The following is an 18322-nucleotide window of genomic DNA, read 5'->3' on the forward strand; positions in this document are numbered from 1 at the left end:
CAGGAGTTCAAACAGTTGATGTTTGCTTCTGAATGCCACACTTCTATCCAGGTGAGGCCAAACTGTGTGGCCTGTTTCTGATGATGAGGCTGGATAATTTATGATGTCTTTCCTGCTGGAACAGTTGCCCGAAAGAGACTTGCCGGAATCTCTTTTGGCTGGGAGCAGGGCGGATGATGCTACAGCTAAATGGATGCTGTCTTCAGGTGCTGTCATCATCTGCATCAAAGAGATTTTGTTTGCACGCGAGACGGCTGGTATCAATTAGCAAGTACTTGATTTTTGACAATTCTGTGCATATCCCTTGTTCCCTTCATTTGTACTTCAACATTGGAGGTGCTGTCGTCTTCACACAGTCCTGATGTGCCCATTAACACTCTGAGGGCTAATCTTTGCAGGCAGCCACTCTGAAACGCTCAGTTGCCCATCTCTCCAATAACTGTCAGCTCCTGCGATACTGCCTTCCTGCCAAATCCCCCACTCTCTTCACTATTGTTAGCAATGCCTTCAGCTTTCGAAATTTTGGACCACGTTCGCGTGCAGTTCTGGTCGCCACTCGACCAGAAGGACGTGGCGGCTTTGGAGAGGGTTCAAAGAAGGTTTACCCAGGATGTTGCCTGGTCTGGACGGTTTTAGGTACGAGGAAAGGTCGGATGAACTCAAATTGTTTTCTCTGGAAAGACAAGAGGCTGAGGGGCGAACTGATCGAAGTCATCAAAACTATGAGAGGCATAGATAGGATGGATAGTCAATGGCTTTCTTCCAAGATGGAAGGTCAACTATAAGAGGACACAGGGTTATAGTGGGAGGTGGTAAGTTGAGGGGAGGTGTGTGAAGAAAGTTTTTCACAGAGGGTGGTGCGTGCCTGGAACGCATTGCTGATGGAGGTGGTGGAAGCAGGCACTATTCAAAGTGTAACTTGGGAGACACGTGAACGGGAGGCGAACAGAGGAATGGAAACCACTTTTTGATGCAAGCTTGGTGAGCCGAAGGGGCTGTTCCAGTCCTGTATTGTTCTTTGTCCTGTCCAGTCTAATCCAAATCTAACTGATGCCCCCCCCTCCCTTCATACATTGTGGAGGCCCTTAGTTATTTTGTAGACTTTATCAGGTCACATCAGACCTATCTGCTGCTCTAAAAGGAATAGACTCAGGTCCTTAAACTCAACTAAGTAGCTGTGGTCTCTAAGCTTGGAATCATTCTTGGAACTCTCCCCGAGATCTTTACAATCTGTCGAGCTTTGTTTCGGGAAGGGGCTGGAAGCGGGCTTCCAATTTGAGTGATACGAGGCACAAAGGGCCCATCTCTGCTGCAGCAATTGAGGTCAAGAGGGAGAAGTAGGGCCCTCACTAGAAGCAAATATCTGCTCCTGTACTATTCTCAGCATAAATCAGGAGACAGAGGGCGCAAGTGATTCGGAAATTAGAATAATTTGTCGACCTTGCAAAAGAGATAAGGAGACTGAGGATCATAGAATCCCTACAGTGCAGAAAGAGGCCATTCAGCCCATCGAGTCTGCATCGACTACAATCCCACCCAGCCCCTATCCCCATAACCTCACACATTCACCCCAGCTAATCTCTCTGATACGAAGGGACAATTTTCAGCCTGGCCAATGAACCAAGCCTGCACGTTTTTGGACTGTGGGAGGAAACCGGAGCACCCGGAGGAAACCTATGCAGACATGGGGAGAATGTGTAGACACTGACCTGAGCCGGGAATTGAACCCGGGTCCCTGGAGCTGTGAGGCAGCAGTGCTAACCATTGTGCCACCGGGGAAGGCAAAGTTTTAAATCTTCATCAGTGAAAATCAATAGTAACTGGAATCATAGAATCCCGACAGTGCAGAAGGAGGCCGTTCGGCCCATCGAGACTGCACTGACCACCATCCACCCAGGCCCTACCCCCGTAATGCCATGTATTTACTCTGCTAGTTCCCCCCTGAACACTGTGGGGCATTTTATCATGGCCAATCCACCCAATCCGCTTATCTTTGGAGTGTGGGAAGAAACCCACGTAGACACGGGGAGAACGTGCAAACTCCACACAGACAGTGACCTAAGGCCCGAATTGAACCCGGGTCCCTGGCAGCAGTGCCGACCACTGTGTTTATTAACTATGGAAGTCTAGCGGTGTAAAACTGCGGCTGGGTTTTTCTGGCCCTCCCGTGGTTTGTTTCCTGGCAGTGGAGGCACCACTGACTGCCGGTGGTCTAGGGTTGAAAGGGTTCACAGATGAAACTGGAGAAAGAATCAGGAAATGAAAAACAGCACGAGCAGAGAGGCAGCAGAGAGACTGAACGCAGTAAGCGGTTAACACTTACTCTAATCCTAAGGTTTAAAGTAGTATAGAAACTGCACTTTTATAAGTTGAGTGTAGATGGAAGTATAATGTGGGAAAATGTACCTGGTTCACTTTGGCAGCAAGAATGGAAAAGCAGAGTATTATTTAAATGGGGAATGACTGCGGGATTTTGAGTTCAGGAGGGTATTCCAAGGCAGGAGTTATAAAACATGAGCATGCCGCGATAGCAAGTAATTAAGAAAGCTAATGGAATGCTAACCTTGATCATGGGAGGAATTGAACATTAAAGTAAGGATGTTATGCTTCAGCTACACAGGGTATTGGTGAGACTGCATCTCCAATACAGATTTTGGGGGGAATTTTCCCATCGCCCCCCCCAATGTAGCGGGTGGTACTCGGCCAGGCAAAGGTCCATTAACCTTGGGTGGGATTTTCCGGTCTTGGGGCAAGTGTGGCTGGAAAATCCCACCCTTCGTCTCCTTGGTTAAAGAGAGATGTGAGTTCCCATGGGGTTGTTCAGATGAAGTTTACTGGATTGATTCCTGGAATGGGCGGATTTCCTTATGAGAAAAGCTCAGACAGACTGGATGTGTTTCTGCTGTGGGTGGGACGGTAGCACAGTGGTTAGCACTGCTGCTTCACAGCTCCAGGGACCTGGGTTCGATTCCCGGCTCGGGTCACTGTCTGTGTGGAGTTTGCACATTCTCCTCATGTCTGTGTGGGTTTCCTCCCACACGCTGAAAGATGCATGGGTTAGATTGATTGGTCAGTGTCCTGAGATGAGTCGGTTAGAGGAATTAATGGGTAAAATATGTAGGGATATGGGGTAGGGCTTGGGTGGGATTGTGGTTGATGTGAACTCGATGGGCCAAATGGCCTCTTTCTGTACTGTAGGGATTCTATGATCTATGAAGTTTAGAAGAGTGAGGGGTGACTTGATTGAAGTATATAAGATCCTGAACGTTATTGAGAAAATGTGCGTGGGGAGATATTTCCTCTTTTTTAAATTTAAATTTATTTATTAGTATCACAAGTCGGCTTATATTAACACTGCAATGAAGTTACTGTGAAAATCCTCTCATCGCCACACTCCGGCGCCTGTTTGGGTACACTGAGGGAGAACTTAGCACAGCCAATGTACCTAACCATCACTGTAGGAGGAAACTGGAGCACACCCGGAGAAAACCCATGCAGGCATGGGGAAAAAGTGCAGACGCCGCATAGACAGGGACCGGAGCTGGGAATCGAACCTGAGTCATAGAATCATAGAAACCCTATAGTACAGAAAGAGGCCATTCGGCCCATCAAGCCTACACCGACCACAATCCCACCCAGGCCCTACCCCCATATCCCTACATATTTACCCAATAATCCCTCTAATTTACACATCTCAGGACACTAAGGGCAATTTAGTACGGCCAATCAACCTAACCCGCACATCTTTGGAATGTGGGAGGAAACTGGAGCACCCGGAGGAAACTCACGCAGACACAGGGAGAATGTGCAAACTCCACACAGACAGTGACCCGAGCCGGGAATCGAACCCAGGTCCCTGGAGCTGTGAAGCAGCAGTGCTAACCCACTGTGCCAACTTTTGTGGGTGAGTCCAGAAGTAAGGGCCACTGTTTGAAAATTCAGGGCTGCCTTTTTAGGATGGAGATGAGGAGAATATTTTTTCTCTGAGAGTTGGGGCGACTTTGAATCTCTGCCTCAGAAGGTGGCGGAGGTTGAATCGTCATTGAATATTTTTCAGGCAGAGATAGATTGCCCAAACTGAATCTCAGGTTATTGGTGGTAGATGGGAATGTGGAACTCAAAACACAGATCAGCCATGATCTTTTGATTGATGGCTTGCGGGGCCAAATAACGGCCTGTTTCTCCTCCTATTTCATATATTTGCGTATTCATATCAGCAACATGATGATGAAAGAGACACATGACCAGGAATTGAGAGGTCAATGCTAATGGCTGAGACTGAATAACACCTAGTCTTGTATACCTGTATGTATGATGTGGGTATGCTGGCGTTGGACTGGCGTAAACACAGTAAAAAGTCTGACAACACCAGGTTTTAGTCCAACCGATTTATTTGATAATATACTCACAAGCTTTCGGGGTTAGTCCCTTCGTCAGGTGAATGGAGAGTTCTGGCCTCAGACAGAGCATATAAAGCACAGACAGTTTAGAGATTATTGATTAGAATGCGAATCCTTACACCTAACCTGCTGTTCAAGACCTGAAGTGGCTGATAATGTGAGTGGAAGGAGCACTGATCACAGTTTAAAGAGATGTGTATTGTCTCCAGACAGTACAGTAAGTGAGGTTTTACAAACCCAGGCAAGTCACGGGGGTTACAGATAGTGCGATATGAACCCAAGATCCCTGTTGAGACCGTCCTCATGTGTGCGGAACTTGGCTATCAGTCTCTGTTCAGCGACTCTGCGCTGAGACAGGTCTTGAACAGCAGGTTAGGTGTAAGGATTCGCATTCTAATCAGTAATCTCTAAACTGTCTGTGCTTTATATGCTCTGTCTGAGGCCAGAACTCTCCATTCACCTGACGAAGGGACTAACCCCGAAAGCTTGTGAGTATATTATCAAATAAATAGGTTGGACTAAAACCTGGTGTTGTCAGACTTTTTACTGTACCTGTATGTAGTCAGGTTCATCCAGTAAACCAGCTATAGTTTGACATACCTTTCAGTATTCTTGCCAATTCCTTAAGTCATAACCAACATACAACATTTACTTTTTTTCATGGGTCGTTTTGCCAGTCTGAGGGAGGTGGGGAGATGGAGAGGTGGACTTGGGGAGAGGTGGGGAGGTGATGGGAGATTGGAAGTTGGAGATGTGGGAGATGGGGAGCTAGAGGTATAGAGAGGTGTCGAAGTACTTAAAGCCTAGGCATCTGAATGCAGGTGGGTTACTGGAAATTGGGATGCACAAAGGTCAGAAGTGGAGACGAGACGTTCACCAACGATTGCACAATGTGCAACGCCATTTGCGACTTCTCAAATACTGAAGCAGTCCATATTCAAATGCAACAAAATCTGGAAAATATCCAGGCTCGTGTAGACAAGTGGCAAATAACATTCATCCTACACAAGTGCCAGGTGATGACCATCACCAATAAGAGATACTCTAACCACCGCCCCTTGACATTCAATGGGGCAACCATCACTTAATGCCCCCACTGTCACTATCCTTAAGGTTACCATTGATCAGGAACTCAACTGGACTCACCACATAAACACAGTGGCTACATGAGCAGGTCAGAGGCTAGGAATACTGCAGGAAGTACTCACCTCCTGGCTCCCCAGAGCCTATCCACCATCGACAAGGACACAAGTCAGGAGTGTGATGGAATACTCTCCACTTGCCTGGATTGGTGCAGCTCCAACAACACTCAAGAAGCTCGACACCATCCAGGACAAAGCAGCACCACATCCAGATAGAGAGGGAAGAGGTCAGAGAGAAACTTGAACACAAAGATGACATTTTTCAACCTGAAGTGTTGGTGGATTGGAAACTCATGTAGCCCATCAAGTACTGGGTGCTGGGTTTAAATAATGGTGCAATTAAGAGACAGGAGAATGCAAAGTTAAAAATCAGGGTGAAAATTCAACTACCCTGGACTTGGGAGGCCGTATCTAATGCAAGGAAGGTTGGAGTGTGGAAAAGAGGGTCAAGGGGGCTTGACTGAGAAGAATATACATAGAGTCACAGAGGTTTACAACATGGAAACAGGCCCTTCAGCCCAACTTGTCCATGTCGCCCAGTTTTTAACCACTAAGTCAGTTCCAGTTGCTCGCATTTGGCCCACATCTCTCTATACCCATCTTACCCATGTAATGGTCTAAATGCTTTTTAAAAGACAAAAATGTACCTGCGTCTACTACTCCATCTGGCAGCTTGTTCCAGGCACTCGCCATCCTCTGTGTGAAGAAATTGCCCCACTGGACACTTTTGGATCTCTCCCCTCTCACCTTAAACCAATGCCCTCTAGTTTTAGACTCCCCTTCCTTTGGGAAAATATGTTGACTATCTAACTGATCTGTGCCCCTCATTATTATATAGACCTCTGTAAGATCACCCTTCAGTCTCCTACGCTCCAGAGGAAAAAGTCCCAGTCTTTCCAGCTTCTCCTTATAATTCAATCCATCAAGTCCCGGTAGCATCCCAGTAAATCTTTTCTGAACTTTTTCTAGTTTCATAATAGCGAGGGTTAGTGGGATCGTTGTCTACATTCTCCACTTTGGTTTGGGGTGGCAAGGTGACACAGTGGCACTGCTGCCTCGCAGAGCCAGGGACCCGGGTTCGATTCCCAGATTGGGCACTGTCTGTGTGGAGTTTGCACTTTCTCCTTGTGTCTACATGGGTTTCCTCCAGATGCTCCAGCTTTCTTCCACAATCAAAAGATGTGTGGGTTAGGTTGATTGGCCATGCTAAATTGACCCTTAGCGTCCTGGCTTGTGTAGATTAGAGGGATGAGCCGGGTAAATGAGTGGGACTGTGGAAATAGGGTCTGGGGTGGGACTGTTCTCAGTGCAGGCCATTCAGCCTCCTTCTGTTCTGTAGAGTTTCTATGATTCTATGAATATCCTTTCTATAATAAGGTGACCAGAACTGTACACAACAGGAGTATAGAAAATGATAGAAACCTCGCACAGTACAGGCCCTTTGGCCCTCAAAGTTGTGCTGAGCAATGTCCAAACTCAAGATGTGGAAACAGACAGTGCATCTTTTGGTCAGGAGAGTTGTACAGTCTGGTGGATGATATTATCAGAGGGATGGAGTTATCTCAACTTGAATAATGATGGCCTGATTCTGAATGGAGGTGTGGGCGGACAGACAATACCTTATTCACCAGGGAGTTAACATCAGGAGCAGGTTAGTGATTGGAGGCACAATAGGGAGGATTTGGGGACATTTAGGAATACTGAACGAGCCAAACATATCCAGGCACTTGAAGCTGTAGAAACGGCAGCTGGGGAGGGGGAGGTCAGAATGTGAGGAGGCTTAAGTGGGATGGTGGGTAAGTGGGAGGACATGCTTGGGCAGGGGGAGGGGGGTTGGTGACACAGTAAACACTCTGAAGATGCTATCAGACGCTGTATGTCTGTCTTAACTCAATGGGGAGGAAGCCAGCGAGAAGGAGGAAAGCGGTCTGGGGCTGGCTTATAACAGGGAGAGAAAAGGTCACCCCCCGAGACTCAAACAGAACAGAAAATATTCACCATGGGTCAGAAAGTCTCTCTCCTGAGAAACCATTTAGAAAAAAAAGCCCCTCTCAATTCATCGCCAGTGGGGGCTGAAGGGTGTAAATGTATTATCACCCGTGGCTAAAAGCTAATAAATAAAACCCCATGGGGGGGGGTCCAAGGGCTGCACCGATCCCTGTTTATTTGATAAACAGCTGCAGAACAACCATTAACCACTTCAAAGAGCCAGCACTGATGCAAAACTTTTGTTGAACCAACCAGGAATATAAAGACTTCGATTCGATCTCATCTGTGCACACATCCCTATTTCTTTGATTTGCTTTATTATTGTCGCATGCCATTAGCATACAGTGAAAAGCATTGTTTCTTATGCACTATACAGACAAAGTATACCGTTCATGGAGAAGGAAAGGAGAGAATGTAGTGTTACAGTCATAGCTAGGGCGTAGAGAAAGATCAACTCACTGCGAGATAGATCCATTCAAAAGTCTGACAGCAACGGGGAAGAAGCTGTTCTTGAGTCGGTTGGTATGTAACTTTTGTATCTTTCTCCCAACGGAAGAAGGTGGAAGAGAGAATGTCCGGGGTGCGTGGGGTCCTTGATTGTGCCGGCTGCTTTGCCAAGGCAGCGGGAAGTGTGGACCGAATCAATGGACGGGAGGCTGGTTTGCCTGATGGATTGGGCGACATTCACAACCCTTTGTAATTCCTTGTGGTCTTGGGCAGAGTAGGAGCCATACCAAGCTGTGATACAACCAGAAAGAATGGTTTCTATGGTACATTTGTAAAAGTTAGTGACAGTCATGGCTGACATGCCAAATTTCCTTCGCCTTCTGAGAAAGCAGAAGTGTTGGTGGGCTTTCTTAACTATAGTGTTGGCCTGGCTGTAGTTTCCAACCTGAAGAGTCAATCACCACCCTGAACTTTGACTGAATAAGAAGTTGAATCTCTAGACAACCTACCAGTCTTCCAGTAAAGTGTGACAGGCTGAGATTTGGGAAGATTAATCTGTTGGGTCCCCCCTCACGTGAAAATCTCTGCAAAAAAGGGGTTATTTGAGATGACGATACATGAGGAGGCTCCAGTATAAGATTTGACAGGAGATTATGGTGAAGCAGCAGTCGTAGATAACCGGGAGGCATTGAACCGGTTTTTCAGCTTTCTCAGAGTTTGGAGCCAGTTGAAAAACATTTGTAGAAGGCGATGTGAATACAAAAGGGTGGGGGTGGAGGGGACGGAGGCGGGGGAAGCACCTCTGACCCAAAGAATTAATATTTATTTGAAAAAAAAAGAATGAAACAAGCTTCCTAATAGGAAATCAAGTGAATATGTTAAGGAAAAGCAGCAGAAGTGTGAGTGTGTGCATGGTGACACAGTAGTTAGCGCCGCTGCCTCACAGCACCAGGGGCCCAGGTTCGATTCCCAGCTTGGGTCACTGTCTGTGTGGAGTTTGTATGTTCTCCCCGTGTCTGTGTGGATTTCGTCCAGGTGTTCCGGTTTCCACACACAGTCCAAAGATGTACAGGTTGGATGGATTGGCCGTGCTAAATTACCCCTCAGTCCCCTGACACTAGCTAGGGTAAATGCATGGGGTTATGGGGATAGGGCCTGGATGGGATTGTGGTTGGTGCAGACTCGCTGGGCCAAATGGCCTCCTTCTGCACTGTCGGGATTCTATAGACCAGATTTACCGGAAGGTTAAATACTTAAACCGATGTGAGCGTGTGTGGTGTGTGAGTGTATGTATGTGTGGAGGCAGTGAATATTTATTCTGTGGAGTGTTAAGTTTGAAGAATAATGAGGTGATTAAACCCCCATCGACAGATGCAGGTCAATGATTGAGATGTGAAACAGCTTCAGATGGTTTTCACCCAGAACGTGGTTGTAATTGTAAGCACTTCTGATTTTTGTCCTGTTTTTGGGAACGACCATTGGATTTCCTGGTGTTCCCCGGATAAGCCCATGTACAAAGTGACCAGAATGTACGCTTCCCTCCTACTGACAGAGAGGCCTCTGAATTTGACCTCACCCCTACCTGCAAAACTATGGCTACAATTGCTGTCCAGGTGTCTATAAAGTGACAAATCAAATCTCACAGTCAGGGTTCCCTATGAGCCGTGGAATATCCCCGAGAGCTTGGCTGTGGAGAGTTTCCCTCTTTTCAGAGTGACCTCCGTTGCAATTCAATTAATTCATACATAGTTAAAAAAAAATCTAATGAAATGCAGTATCATTTTCTTATTCTTTGACGCTGTTTCACAGATGAGGAGAGTAGAGCATGACTTACTCTTCTTCTGCACATCTTTGGACTGTGCCTGGAAACCGGAGCACCTGGAGAAAATCCACGCAGACACGGGGAGAATGTCCAAACTCCATACAGACAGTGACCCAAGCTGGGAATCGAACCCAGGTCCCTGGCTCTGTGAGGCAGCAGTGCTAACCACTGTGTCACCCTGCACACACTCACACTTCTGCTGCTTTCCCTTAATATACTCACCTGATTTCCTATTAGGAAGCTTGTTTCATTCTTTTTTTCAAATAAATATTAATTCTTTGGGTCAGAGATGTTCCCCCCACTCTTTTGGATTCACATCGCCTTCTACAAATGTTGTTCAACTGGCTCCAAACTCTGAGAAAGTTGAAAAACCAGTTCAATGCCTCCTGGTTATCTACAACTGCTGTTTCACCATAATCTCTTTTTAAAGCCCTCAATGAATTTACAGCAAAAGAAATCTTGCTAGCGTTTTAGTGATGTCTTGCCCAAAATATCCCAAAAATGTCCCAATATGTAACAAAACTCTTCTTCAAACCTCCAGTGCCAAGAGGGTGATATACCTTTCAAGTAGGGTTTAAAATCATAGAATCCCTACAGAACAGAGGGAGGCCAATCGGCCCAACAAGCCTGCACTAACAACAATCCCACCGAGGATTTAACCCTGTAACCCCACGTATTTACCCTCTAATCTCCTGACACTGAGGGGCAATTTTGCATGGCCAATCAACCTAACCTGCACATCTTTGGACTGAGAGGAGCACCCGGAGGAAACCCACGCAGACATGGGGAGAATGTGCTAACTTCACACAGACAGTGACCTAAGGTTCGGAATTGAATCCAGGTCCCTAGTGCTGTAAGGCAGCAGTGTTCACCCAGAAAGAGTCAGTGCAGACTCACTGGGCCAAATGGCACTGTAACGATTCTATAAATCTATGGCCTAACAAGTCACTCAGTTTAAGGGCAGTTAGGGATGGCAGCTAATGCTGGCCTGGCTGGTGATGCCCATGTCCCCTTGGAAAAAGAAAGAAAAGACCAGTCTCCACTGCTCTCTGGGAGACAGGCCTCTGAAACGAATGACCCTCAGAGAGAAGAAATGCCTCCTGGCTACAAAACACTGGTGTCGTTGGGTTCCTGAGGTGACTTGTGGAGAAAATCATGACCCTGTTGATCCACCGTTACTTAATAAATCACTCATACTGGTATCCTGGCAATGACAAGGGCATTGTATTTACAGTCTCACCTTTGTACAGGTGTTAATACTGTGGTGTAACACTGAAAGTGATAAACTTGCCAGCTTAAACATCAAATGACTTAACATTCTTTTGTCTGTCTTTATTTGCATATGAAATGTTGAGTAAATCAGCAAGAACATATGACCTAATTTGAATTGATTTATTATTGTCACGTGTACTGGGATAGAGTGAAAGGTATTGTTTCTTGCGTGCAATACAGACAAAACATACAGTTCATAAAGTACGTAGGGGAGAAGGAAAAGGAGAGGGTGCAGAATATAGTGATGCAGTTACAGATAGAGTGAAGAGAAAGATCAGCTTAATATGTAATCATAGAATCCCAGAGTGTAGAAGGAGGCCATTTGGCCCATCGAGTTTGCACTGACCACGATCCCACACAGGCCTTATCTCCACAATCCCATGCATTTACCCGAGTTAAAGTTTAAGATTATTTATTAGTCATAAGTAAGGCTTGCATTAACACTGACACCTGTTCAGGTCAATGCATCTAACCAGCACATCTTTCAGACCTTGGGAGGAAACCGGAGCACCCGGAGGAAACCAGCACAGGCACAGTGAGAATGTGCAAACTTCACTCAGACTGTGACCCAAGCCAGGAATCGAACCCACATCCTTGGCACTGTGAGGCAGCAGTGCTAATCACAGTGCCACCATGCGACCCTAGCTCGTCCCCCGGACATTAAGGGGCAATTTAGTATGGCCAAGCCACCTAACCCACATACCTTTTGGATACGGGAGGAAACTGGAATGATAGGACCGATCGAAAATCGGACGACAGCAGGGATGAAGCTGTACTTAAGTCTGATGGTTACATGTTTTCAGACTTTTGAATCCTTTGTCTGACAGAAAGAGGTGGAAGAGAGAATGTTCAGGGTGTGTGGGGTCCTTGATTATGTCGGCTGCTTTCCCGAGGCAGCGGGAAGTATCGACACAGTCAATGGATGCCCAAAGCAGTACTCCAGTTTTAACACGGACAGTGTGATTAACAATTGGTTATTCTTTAAAAATTAAAAACATCAGTTGCCCTCTGAAAATAAGGAAGGCATGTGTATCTAGCTCAAATACAAATTCAGTACTTTTTACCTAACTTCTAGGTAGATAAACCCAGGTACCTAATGACAGTTGCTGTGAATTAATCAGCAGGACTAATTATAGAATCATAAGACTCCCTACAGTGTAGAACAAGGCCATTCAGCCCATCAAATCTGCACCAACTCTCTGACAGGGTGTCTTACCCAGGCTCTCTTGCCCACCCTCTCCCCGCACGGCTAATAAACATTCAAACACGAGTGTGCTGATAAGGACTTTGAAATTAATGAGGCTTTGCCCAAACATTTTAAATTCACGCAAGCAAAGGGGTCAAACCAGTCTGCGCACACGTTTATCAATCATTGCTCAAGGACTTTTACAATGTTCAGATGGAGTGGCACACATATCAACAAATGATAAACGGCTGGCCACGGTGTTACTTTGGAGAGGGCAGATGGTCAAACTGAATGCCAACTCTGGCATCCAACGGGGCACAAATATTGTGGTAACCGTGCCAATGTCTTGTGCATTCAAAGATGAGTGCTTTGGCACAGAGAGGAACTGAAGCATTTGGTCATACAGCAGAAATTGGGAATGACTATTTTCCAGAAAGCTATTGTACAAAATGCCAGTGTTTATAATGAAAGTGATTGATGATAGGTACGGTAGCACAGTGGTAACGTTACTGTATTACTAACAATCCAGGGACATGTGTTCAAATCCCATGACGGCTGCCAGAGAATGAATTCAGCTAACTGAATAAATGTGGAATAAGAAGTTAGCATCAGTAATGATGCCATCAAATACACCAGATTATCATAAAATCTTATCTGGGGTTCATGAATATCCTTCAGGGAAATATATCTACAACCTTACCCAGTCTGGCCAACAGGGGTGGCCCAGTGGTTAGCACTGTTGCCTCATAGCGCCAGGGACCCAGGTTCAATTCCCAGCTTGGGTCACTCCCTGTGTGGAGTCTGCACACTCTCCCCATGTCTGCATGGGTTTCCATGTTCTGGTTTCCTCCAACAGTTTGAAAGACACGCTGGTTAGGTGCATTGGCCACGCTAAATTCTCTCTCAGTGTACCCAAAACAGGCGAGTGTAGTGACTAGGGGATTTTTCACAGTAACTTCATTGCAGTGTTACTGTAAGCCTACTTTGTGACACTAATAAATAAGTAAACAATATGAGGCTATTTGGCCCATCGGGTCCATGCTGATTGTCCGAAAGGTCGTCCAGGCCCACCCCACCCACCCTACCATTTTTGTAAACCTACAGTGGTCAATCCACCCAACCTGTACATCTTTTGGACTGTAGGAGGAAATCGGAGCTCCGGGGGCGGGTGGGGGGAAACCCATGCAGACACGGGGAGAATGTGCAAACTCCACACAGACAGTGACCCAAGGCCAGAATCAAACCTGGACCCCGGCACTGTGAAGTGACAGTGCTAACCAGGATTCTGTGAAAATTATGGGTCCTTATGGCCTCCAAGAACACATCCAGGCCAGTGATGCTGCAGACTTTGTCCATCTGTAGCAATAGGATGTGATTCTCCGTGCCAGCTCCAACCTCCTTTGCCTGGCATGTTTGGAGTGTCCCTTTAAATACTGGCATCATGTGTGTTTATCATGTCCATTGGTCTTTCTCAAATCCAAAGTGAATGAGTACACACTTCCAGCTGTCATTCATTTAGCCCGTCTGTGATTCCTTGTAACTTCCTGCTTTCATCAATGCAACTCATTCTACACAACCCCTCTCCCCCCCATCCCTCCCAAACAGGCCACATTGACTTCTCCCACTCATCTTGACTCTCATCTGTGATCTAATCCGCTGCAGCAAAATGGCCCCCTGGAAACATTGGTATGTATTTGTTGTGGTGGACTATTTCCAACGAACCATACTTCTCAAAACAATAAAATGAAGAAGATAATTTTCAACTTCAGGAAGAACAGTGGAGGACATGCCCCTGTTTACATCAATGGGGATGAAGTAGAAATATTTGAGAGCTTCAAGTTTTAGGCATCCAGATTACCAACAGCCTGTCTTGGTCTTTCCATGAGGACTCTACATTTAAGAAAATCCACCAATACTTCTACTTTCTCAGGAGACGAAGGAAATTTGGCATATCCACTTCAACTCTCACCAATTTCTGCAGATGCACCATAGAATGCATTCTTTCTGGTTGTATCACAACTTGGAATGGCTTCTGCTCCATCTAATAATGCAAGAAATGACAAAGGCTTGTGAATGAAGCCCAGTCCATCACTCAAACCAGCCTCCCATCCATTGAAACTGTCTACATTTCTTGCTGCCTTGGAAAAGCAGCCCACATTATCTAAGACCTCACACATCCCCAACATATTCTCTTCTACCTTCTTCCATCGAGAAAAAGGTACAAAAGTCAGATATCACGTAACAACCAACTCAAAAACGTCTTCTTCCCTGCTGTCATCAGACTTTTGAATGAACCTACATCACATTACCTTGATGTTTCTCTACACCCTAGCTATGACTGTGATGCTACATTCTGCACTGTCTCCTTTCCTTCTCTGTGAATGATATGTTTTGTCCATATAGCACGTAATAAACAATACTTTTCACTGTCTACTATTATAATCAAATCAAAAAAGGAGACTCAGGGACAGGTTTCAATAGTTTATTCATGATTCCAGCATGGAGGGTACTACCCCAGAGAATCCTCTGAAGCAGCACTCTCTTCTGATACAGTAGTCAAAGGGAGAAAACGTTAATACTTCTCTCTCCTCTAAGTCACAGATATGCATTGTGTTTATACAATTAGTCAGTGCACAGAACATTGTTTAATATTCCAATGTTGTCCACATCGATTTATTATTAAACCTTCACCCAGACCTTGGCTATTATCTGTTTCTGGTTAGAGACTATTTCCTCTGAGATAAGCAGCCAACGCCTTTCAGGAGGGTTTTTGGTGACCTCAGGTCCTTAAGGTTGTGTAAAGTTCACTCGGGGTATGAGCATTTAACCGGTATGTGCTTTACTCTAACGCAAGGATGTTAGCCCTAATCCCCTTTTTCGAAATCTATTCATTTACAATAACACATTGATGTGTATTCCTTCATCCCACGTCATCAGTGAGAGGTGATGCACTTGCACTGATCCTGGAGCTCAACCTGTGTCCCAGCAATCAGAAAATACTGCCTTTCTGTTTCTTATCCCACCCTACTCACCAAACACAATACCAACTTAAATCAAAAGGTTCCTCCAATTCCAAACATTTTAACTTTTCAACTGCCTTCTAAAAGTCCATAGAAGCAGCATTCTCAGATGGCAGGGTGGCACAGTGATTAGCACTGCTGCCTCACAGCGCCAGGGATCCGGGTTCGATTCCCGGCTCGGGTCACTGTGCAGAGTTTGCACATTCTCCCCATGTCTGCGTGGGTTTCCTCCCACAATCTGAAAATCGTGCTGGTTAGATGCATTGACCATTCTAAATTCTCCCTCAGTGCACCCGAACAGGTGCCGGAGTGTGGCGACTAGGCGATTTTCACAGTAACTTCAGTGCAGTGATAATGTAAGCCCATTCATGACGATAATAAATGAATAAGATGCATGATGAATTCGAACATGATGGGCTGAGAAATATTTTTGAAAGATCTCCCGAAAAAGAAGGAAATATAATTGTGATTCTTAAAATCAAAACGCTGAAACATATGTGTGCCAACAACTCACCATCTGATTACACTGTACCGAATGGCATGGCACTTGGCTAAGTACAATGTGTCAGTTGAAAATGCTGGGAAAGTTTGAAGTTTATTTTATTAGTGTCACAATTCGACTGACATTAACACTCAATGAAGCTACTGTGAAAATTCCTCGTCACGCACACTCAGGCGCCTGTTCGGGTACACTGAGGGAGAATTTGTCACGGCCAACGCACCTAATCAGCACGTCTTTCAGGACTGTGGGAGGAAATCGGAGCACCCGGCGGAAACCCGCGCAGACACGGGGAGAATGTGCAGACTCCACACAGACAGTGACCCAAGCCGGGAATCGAACCCGGATCCCTGGCGCTGTGAGGCAGCAGTGCTCGGCACTGTGCCACCATGTATGGTATAAGAGCAGCAGGATGGCACAGTGGTTAGCATTACTGCCTCACAGTGGCAGGGGCCCGGGTTCATTTCCCATTTGAGGGGAGTATGCACATTCTCCCCGTGCCTGTGTGGGTTTCCTCCGGGTGCTCCAGTTTCCTCCCACAGTCTGAAAGACCTGCTGGTTGGGTGCATTGGCCATGCTAAATTCTCCCTCAGTGTACCCGAACAGGCACTGAATTGTGGCGACAAGGGGATTTTCACAGTAACCTCATTGCAGTGTTAATGTAAGCCTACTTGTTACACTAATTAATAATAAAGATATAAAACTTTCTGCAGGTGGATCTAGTTATTAACTTTGCAGGGACTGAGACTGAGTAAAACAACCAAGTCTTATTTAACGACAAGCTTCATTTTTGTCACATGTATATCCTTCCCAATCATTTTCTCTACATGCTGTGATTTCTTCCAAATGAAAATCCTAATAAATTTGGCCAACACTGACTATCCCTGAGGCTGAAAATTGGAATCAGAATTCCCACACTAGGGGAACTGGAGAAGTTTGAGAGATTATGTCATTTGGACGGGTCTGTCCCTAAACTTAGCCGCTTGGCTTTTTCTCAAACAAGACCACTTGTCAGATGCAGTCCATCGCCCCCATTTCCAATTAGACTCGGCTCTGCTACCACTCTCCCTCCCTCCCTCATTCATCCTGCTGGCCAATCGCTGGATGGTTAGATTTTTCATGTTCAAGAGAGGGCCAAAACATCTGCTATCTACTAACAATGCAAACATTCAAAGGCAAGTTTAATAAACCCTTAAGAGGCCCATCAAGCTGCCTTTTAGATTGTAGCTATACACTGCGCTGGGATTACACTTGTGAATCGATGATGCAGTTGTATCCTGGGGGGATCTCAAACCCTTTCATTTTTACCCTATTTGGGACTGACTCGAAAAGGATTCCCCAGTTTCAGTGGCATTTTTGTCTTGATTCTCATTCAGACTACTTTCATCTCCTACAGTGTATCTTTAAAGATTATTTATTAACGTCACAAGTCGGTTTGCATTAACACTGCAATGAAGTTACTGTGAAAATCCCACACTCCAGCGCCTGTTCGGGTACGCTGGAGGAGGATTGAGCACGGCCAATGCACCTAACCAACAAGGAGCAGCCGGAGGAAACCCACGCAGACACGGGGAGAATGTGCAGACTCTGCACAGCCAGTGACCCAAGCCAGGAATTGAACCTGCGCTGTGAGGCAGCAGCGCTAACCACTGCGGATCAAGGTCCAGGATGCTCAAACTGCAAACGGTTGTTTGATAATCTAACTTGCTGAGGAGCAGATTTCATTCCTGTTGCCTTTGACTGCAGTGTATTCACTTTCACATGTTATGAGTCAAAGCCAGAGCATCTATTGGGTTTGTGAATTATGGGATGACAGGGCAGGTGTACACAAGAGGTAAAACACAAAGAAATCCCACAACACCAGTTTAAAGTCCAAACAGGTTTATCTGTGACGGAACTCCCAGCCACCTGACGAAGGGACAGGCTGTCCCGAAAGCTTGCGGCGTTTGCTACAAATAAACCTGTTTGGACTTTAAACTGGTGTTGTGGGATTTCTTTGCGCTTTACCTCAGTCCAACGCCGGCATCTCCACATCACGTACACAAGAGAGCCGGAGGTTCATTTCAGTGGCTTTTCCCTCGATGCTGATGACACCAAGATTGGGGGAAAGGCAAATTGTGCGGAGGGTGTGGAGAGTCTGCAGAAGGATCTAGATAGGCTGGGCGAATGGGCCAGGAAATGGCAAATGGAATTTAATGTTGGCAAGTGTGAGGTGGTCCACTTTGGTAGGAAGAATGGTAGGAAGGACTATTACTTACGTGGCGAAAAACTGCAGCAGGCGACGGTGCAGAGGGACCTCGGGGTCCTTGTGCACGAGTCGCAAAAACCCAGCTTGCAGGTGCAGCAGGTGGTCAGGAAGGCGAATGGGATGCTGGCCTTCATAGCGAGGGGGATTGAATATACAAGTAGGGAGGTCTTGCTGCAGCTGTATAGGGCACTGGTGAGGCCGCAGCTGGAGTACTGTGTGCAGTTTTGGGCGCCGCACCTGCGCAAGGATATTTTGGCCCTGGAGGGAGTGCAGAGGAGGTTTACTAGGCTGATACCG

Source organism: Carcharhinus amblyrhynchos, chromosome 18, assembly GCF_965287045.1.
Source record: "Carcharhinus amblyrhynchos chromosome 18, sCarAmb.v2.hapA, whole genome shotgun sequence".
In the NCBI taxonomy this organism is placed as follows: domain Eukaryota; kingdom Metazoa; phylum Chordata; class Chondrichthyes; order Carcharhiniformes; family Carcharhinidae; genus Carcharhinus; species Carcharhinus amblyrhynchos.